The following is an 8,469-nucleotide window of genomic DNA, read 5'->3' as shown; positions in this document are numbered from 1 at the left end:
TCTTAGTTTAGTAATTTGATCATAGATGTTCTTGTGGTGATGACTTCCAGATTTTGGGGAAATAATAGATGTTGAATTTTAGAAGTTATTGAATTGTCTTTTATTAATGAGTTTAAGTCTTCCGCATTGCTTTATGTTGATATTAAATTGAAATGTTAAGGTTTAGATTGGTTGGTTCGCTCACATAGGAGGGTAAATGTGGGTGCCAATCGCGGCTCGGCTTTGGGTCGTGACAACATATCTAGGCATGGTTGCAAAACAGTGTTCGTCCATGCTTCGTCAAGATCTTCTTCTCTATCATCTTTGAAAACGTCCGTAGCAACAATATGATGAAATGACCATATTTTCTCGCTTATTAATCGTTGAATCTTGACAAGTTGGTTACAAATTAACATACGAGTATTACGCTTGATACTTGAAATTGAAGCTGGAAGAATCATCTGCTTTAATTCATCATATCCGTCTATATTTGTTTCTTCCCTTAAATATCTGTCCATTTCAGGGACAACGATGGACCGTTAAATTCCTTTGGTGTAATCTGCATCTGGAATAAAAATTTGTAGCACCTCATCCACTAGCCCTGCATGCAACACAAATTTAAAGCAGAGTTTTATCTAGTAGAACGTATATTTGATAACCAAAAGTATTATTAAGAAAATTATATAAGAAAACTTCTTATCTAGCTGCATGATAGTATATCTTGATTGATACATAAAATAATTACAAAAATTACCTTCTTTGACCATTTGATCAACCCTCATTTCAACTTTACGGTTCAATACTGATTGCCAACATCAATTCAAATAAAGCACCTATCATACCTATATTTGAACATGAACACATGATCTTCTACAAGTTTTTCAATACACGAATTTGACCCTTAAATAATAATTGGAACACGTTGAGTGTTAAGTATTTTTTCTATATAGAAGACAGCTTGAAAAAAAAAATCTTCAGCTATGAAGTCTGAATCTGGTTCAATTTCACCTAAGAAAATGTGATCAAATTAACATTCTCATAATTGAAAGAAATTTTTTTTTTAATAGTAAAGTATATTTTTCACTATAATCTATAATTACTACTACAAAACTATCTAGGTAGTCATTTGATATAAGTATTCTTGAGAATAAACATATATACCTAACAAATAGTGTCGTACACCTTAATTCTCAGTGTGTGTGATCTTGGTTGCAACAATTTGAAGTCCCTTTTAAACTTGCATTTTATCCGAGTTGATTATTTCTCCTCGAAAATTGGTGGCAAGGTGAACAGAGAGACGCGATTTTCCCGTTCCTGTGGCCCCCATTATGAAGATCACTTTCTTCTTGTTGAACTCTTCTTCATTGTTGATGCAAGTATTCATTTTATCTACACAAAAAATAATAATAATTAGTTTATAATAGTGAATTTATAAAGTCAAGACATTAAAAATCTTGTAAATATAAAGCTAGTAAGTAAAAACCTTGCATGACTTGAAATATACTGTCTAAAAATATAAAATTTTCTTGATGGTGGATGTGAAAAAAAAAGTACATTCAGCTTTTATAGTAAAATCTTTTGTGGACTTATTAATTGACACACAAATTTCATAAGTACAGATATATTTTAGGATAAGAATGACTTTTAAAAGTTCATAGATATGTCAACTTGAATTTTGTTAATTATTATTAAATATGTTTTAGGATAAAGTTATTAGTGTACGTTGTTAGGAGATCACATAGAGCTGGGCTTTTATAGTAAAAATGTGATTTTTATAGATTTATTAATTAGCAAACCAAATTAAATATATATAAATTCATATCTTTTAGAATAAGAATAGTTCATTAAAAAAATTTAGAGATATGTCACCTTAAATTTTGGCGATTAAGCTTAAATTATTTTAGGATGTCGTTTCTAGATGTATATTGTTATGAGATCACAAGTAGTTACAAAAGGATTGTACAAAGAACTAAATAATACTTCTAACGGGATATATTCAACTGATAATGCGTCAAATCTTACACTATTCGACAACACCTCATTAGTGTTAAGTCTAATTCCATAAGAGGCAAGTGAACAATTATCGATAATATTTAAATTACGAGTATTTATATTGACTTGTGCACCATATAGTAATAGATAAGGACATGATTGTATCCAGCTTCAATCACTGTGATAGAATTAGGTAGAATATATTCACTGCCGATAGATTACAAATTTACTATTTTTTTTGTTTTGTATCATTTTTAATTATTGAGTTAAGAATTATATTCTTCAAAATCCTTTTAGGGTGGAATCTTCACGAACATTTATGGTGATTTATTATTTTATCACTCTATTAGCTTGACCTTATGAGTGATCTCATGTAATTGTGTACGTACGTATTTGTATTAATATATATTAAATATAGAAGACTTGGACTTGGACGTGGGACTAGGGTTTGGATCGAGACTTAAAATAAATATTTCATCTATAGATAAGAACTTTTTTACAGACAAGAGTAACATGTATAGAAATAAGGGTCATATCATACATATATATTTGTAATGCGATACAAACTGTACAAAATAGGTCAAAAATAAAAGAGACCAAAACATAAGATGTCGATAATGACAGTTTATGTACATCAATAATAATATTGTGATGATCGTTTTTGCAAAATCTCATTACAATATCTAGGGATGGTTGCAAAACAGTATTCGTCCATGCTTCATCAAGATCTTCTTCTCTATCTTCTTTGAAAACGTCCGTAGCAAAAATATGATGCATTGACCATATTTTCTCGCTTATGAATCGTTGAATCTTGTCAAGTTTGTTACAAATTAGCGTACGAGTATTACTCTTGATACTTGAAATTGAAGCTTGAAGAATCATCTGCTTTGATTCATCATCTCCGTCTATATTTGTTTCTTCCCTTAAATATTTGTCCATTTTAGGGACACCGATGGACAGTCGGATTCCTTTGGTGTAATCTGTATCAGGAATGAAAATTTGTCGCACTTCATCCCCTAGCCTTGCATGCAACACAAATTTAAAGAAGAGTTTTATTTAGTAGAACATATATTCAATAACCAAAAGTATTATTAAGAAAATTATATAAGAAAAGTTTTTAGCTAGCTGCATGATAGTATATCTTGATTGATACATAAAATAATTACAGAAATTACCCGCTTTGACCATTTGATCAACCCTCATGTCAACTCGACTGTTCAAGACTGATTACTCAATATCAATCCAAATAAAGCAACTATCATACTTAGATTTGAATATGAACACAGGATCTTCCACAAATTTTTCAATATACGAATTCGACCCTCCAACATTAATTGGAACACGTTGAGTCTTCAATATTTTTTCTATATAGACGACAGCTTGCAAACAAATCTTCAGCTGTGAAGTCTGAATCTTGTTCAATTTCACCTAAGAAAATGTGATCAAATAAACTTTCTCATAATTGAAAGAAATAATTTTTTAATAGTAAAGTATATTTTTCAATAGAATCTATAATTACTACTATAAAAATATCTAGGTAGTCATTTGATATAAGTATTCTTGAGAATAAACATATATACCTAACAAATAGTGTCGTACACCTTGTTTCTCAGTGTGTATGATTTTGTTTGTAAAAATTTCAAGTCCCTTGTAAACTTGCATTTTTTCCAAGATTTTCCCGTTCCTATGGCCCCCATTATGAATACACTTTCTTCTTGTTGAACTCTTCATTGTTGATGAAAGTATTCAATTTATCTACACATAAAAAAAATAATTAGTTTATAATAGTGAATTCATAAAGTCAGACATTAAAAAATCTTTTAAATATAAAGCTAGTAAGTAGAAACCTTGCTTGACTTGGAATATACTATCTAAAAATATAAAATTTTCTTGGTGGTGGATGTGAAAAAGAAAATTACATTAAGCTTTTATAGTAAAATATTTTTGTGCACTTATTAATTGACAAGCCAATTTCATAATTAATGATATATTTTAGGATAAGAATTACTTTTAAAAGTTTATATATATGTCAACTTGAATTTTGGTAATCATTATTAAATATATTTTAGGATAAAGTTTTTAGTGTACGTATTTAGGAGATCACATAGAGCTTGTCTTTTATAATAAAAATGTGATTTTTATAGACTTATTAATTAGTAAACCAAATTAAATTTATATAAATTCATATATTTTATAATAAGAATAGTTCATTAAAAAATTTAGAGATATGTCACCTCAAATTTTGGCAATTAAGCTTAAATTATTTTAGGATGACGTTTCTAGATGTATTTGTGATGCGATCACAAGTAGTTATAAAAGGATTGTACAAAGAACTCAATAATATTTCTGAAGGAATATATTCAAGTGATAATGCGTCAAATCTTACACTATTCAACAACACATCATAAGTGTTAAGTCTAATTCCATAAGAGGGAAGTGAACAATTATCGATAATTGTTTCAATTACGAGTATTTATATTGACTTGTGTATCATATAATAATAATTGATAAGGACTTTATTGAATCAAGCTTCAATCAGCATAATAGAATTAGGTAGAATATATTCATTACCGATAGATTACAAATTTACTATTTTATCTTCTTTGTCTATGTAACATTTTTAAGTATTGAGTTAAGAATTCTATTCTTCAAAATCCTTTTAGGGTGGAATCTTCCCGAACATTTACGGTGATTTATTATTTTATCACTCTATTAGCTTGACATTATGAGTGATCTCATGTTATTGTGTACGTACGTATTTGTATTGATATATATTAAATATAGAAGACTTGGACTTGGACTTGAGGCTTGGGCTTGGATCGAAACTTAAAATAAACATTTCATCTATAGATAAGATTTTTTACAGACAAGAGTAACATATATAGAAATAAGGGTCATATCATACATATATATTTGTAATGCGATACGAATTGTACAAAATAGGTCAAAAATAAAAGTGACCAAACCAGAAGATGGCGATGATGACAGTTTATGTACACTCAATAATAATATTGTGATTATCGTTTTTTAGAAATCTCTTCACAATATCTAGGCATGGTTGCAAAATAGTATTCGTCCATGCTGTGTCAAAATCTTCTTCTCTATCTTCTTTGAAAATTTCCGTAGCAATAATATGATGCAATGACAACATTTTCTCGCTTATTAATCGTTGAATCTTGTCAAGTTGGTTACAAATTAACATACGAGTATTACGCTTGATACTTGAAATTGAAGCTTGAATAATCATATGCTTTGATTTATCATCTCCGTCTATATTTGTTTCTTCCCTTAAATATAAGTCCATTTCAGGGACAACGATGGACCTTCGGATTCCTTTGGTGTAATCTGCATCTGGAATGAAAATTTGTCGCACCTCATCCACTAGCCCTGCATGCAACACGAATTTAAAGAAGAGTTTTATTTAGTAGAACATATATTTGATAACCAAAAGTATTATTAAGAAAATTATATAAGAAAAGCTTTTCGCTAGCTGCATGATAGTATATCTTGATTGATACATAAAATAATTACGAAAATTACCTGCTTTGACCATTTGATCAACCCTCATGTCAACTCTACGATTCAAGACGGATTGCTCAACATCAATCAAAATAAAGCAACTATCACACTTATATTTGAACATGAAATGGGATCTTCCACAAGTTTTTCAATATACGAATTTGACCCTCCAACTATAATTGGAATACGTTGAGTCTTTAGTATTTTTTTCTATATAGACGACAACTTGCAAACAAAAAATCTTCAGCTGTGAAGTATGAATTTGGTTCAATTTCACCTAAGAATATGTGATCAAATTAACTTTCTCAGAATTTAAAGAAATATTTTTTTAATAGTAAAGTATATTTTTCACTAGAATTTATAATTACTACTATAAAATTATGTAGGTAGTCATTTGATATAAGTATTGTAATGACCCGCTAGGTCGTTTTGAGAGCTAGGACTATTTTGACTCCTTTTATTTTAAAACTATTTGAAGACAGAGTATTTAGTTGATAAAAAATTTATTAAATAGTTAATATAGATAATAGGTTAGTGGAGTTTCACGGTTAATAATTTCTTATTTAGATAAAAAAGAAAACGAAAAGTGGTGGAGGCAAAACCTAACCACAGACGACCAGCGAGAGGGAGAAAAATCGTAGCCATTGTTCAGGTGAAGATATGAGATATTCGTTCTTTTCAATTCTATATATAGTAGTATATTGTCAGAGTGCTTGGGATTGTGTTATTATATTATGTTATATTGATAGTGGGTGATAAGAAATAATGGGTAAGTCGGTGATGGTTACTAAATTATATTATATTGTTAGCAATTGGTTTAGTATTTGTTATAAAGAAAAAAAAAGAAAATCTATTGAAGTCGGATAGTTGAATGGCTGCAAGATTAATGTTTTCTGGGAATTTGGCTGCAAATTTTTCATTATATTTTTGTTAGTTTAAGAATGGTAGGAACAAGATTGAGCCAATTATTGGATAATCATTGTCATTGAATGTCAATTATTGGAATTTGATAAATATTTTAGAAAATTTTGCACTTGTTTACAGAATGGTATTTTTGCAAAAAAATTAGATTTTTAATTGGAAATTTAATGGCAGAAGTTATTTTTACGTTTGAGTAATTAGAGTGGTGGGAGATAAGAGTGGCTGCCAATCATTGGGCAATCATATGCTAATTATTGGCATTTAATAATGATTTTTAAGGTTTGGCAATGTGCAGAATGTTTTTTTTTAAAAAGGGAGGAACGTTCCAATGTTCTTCCAATGGGTGGAATTTAGTTCGTGTTTCATTCATATATTAAAATGCTAGTTTTTAATATATTGACATAGGTAATAAATTATTGGGTATATATTATATGGTTTAACATTAAATTCTAGGGTATTTATGTGATTAAGTTTAAATTCTTGGCTTGAAATTAGACAAATATGATAAATCTTGACATATAAATTATATCAAGATTTGGGGTTTGATTAGAGATATGAGTGAGTTTTAGTGTCTAAGATATACCTATAATAATTTGAATGTCCACAAACTCGCTTACTTATGAATATTGCATCATTGGTATATCGTGAACATTTCGAAGCTTTGCGAAAAGGAAAGGAAAAATCTTGAAGATTGGTGACACGATGTTCGACTTTAAGGTATGTTAAGACTTCTAGACTTGTTGAAGGACATTTTACTAATTAAAAATAAAAAATGAAAATAGAAAAGAGGGTAAGGGCGAAAGATAGGGGTCTCGTATCAATGGTGTTACGAGCATTGGTACGAGTACTGGTGTTATAAAACGGAAAGTTACTACTATAGAGTGCGAATTGTAATTTGAGAATTTCCAAGGCATATGAGGCATTAGCTGATATATTATTGACTTGAAATTATTGTGTGATTGTGTTTTCTTTATTACACCCATATAATTGGGATAATTGAGGTGGTTATGTGTTATGTTGATAATGATTGAGTGAGATGCATAATCATCCCCTTATATTGAAATAATATTGTGTACATGGATTGACATTGGGTATAAGTTGGGCATGTGGAGATCGTCCGTGCTGGGGATGGTGAGATATTAAGATTGTAATTTGGGCACGTGGAGACTATCAACGCGAAAATTATTTCATATTATGATAGTGCGTTGAGATCGTCCGCACAGACACGTGGAGATCGTCCGTGTCGGTATATGAACCTCGCGAGTCCCCCATGCGTCATGAGCTCTCGATGTATTTTCGAGGAGTATCATGTATAGATGGTTGAGTGACTACTGGGCATTCTGAGACAATTCATTACATGGTATCATATTGCATTGGATTTCATCACATCATTCATTTTTTATGATTTTGTGTTTTGTTTGGTGTTTGAAAGTACTTGATGTTTGATTACCTTTATTGAGGAAACTTAAATAGTGAGTGTAATATGTATATCTATACTTATATAATTTTAGAATTTATTTATTTTTACATAAACTCCCATCACTACTTCTTCGCTGTTAGTCAATGAGACATACTGGGTACACGTGGTTTAATACTCATACTACACTTGTTTCACTCTTTTTGGTGCAGATTCGATTCCGAGTAGGAGCACATCTCGTGGAGAAAATTGAGTGAGTCCAAGTTGAAGTTCTTGGAGTTGTGGTGAGCTGCTTGGCTGTTCCGTGGCCCACACCTCCCTCTATCTTTTATTTATTTTGTTATTAGTATTCAGACAGGATATCCCTTATGTTAGATTTGTCATTTAGTTTCAGACTTGCATCGGATTTTAGAAGCTCTTGTACTTAAGACACCAATTCTTGGGGTGGTATTTTTTTCTAGCTTCTGCATTTCGTACTTATTAGGAACTCAATGTTGGAGATTCTTGCTAATTTTTTTGTCTTTTTTTACCCATTTGTTTGTTGAGTTTGCTTAATATGTTGGGTTGGCTTACCTATTGGTTGGGAACATAGGTGCCATCACGACTCGTTTTTTTTGGGTCGTGACAAATTTGGTATCAGA

This window comes from Solanum pennellii, chromosome 11 (assembly GCF_001406875.1).
Source record: "Solanum pennellii chromosome 11, SPENNV200".
NCBI lineage: Eukaryota > Viridiplantae > Streptophyta > Magnoliopsida > Solanales > Solanaceae > Solanum > Solanum pennellii.
The sequence above is the reverse complement of the archived record's forward strand: the minus strand, read 5'-3'. Positions refer to the sequence as shown.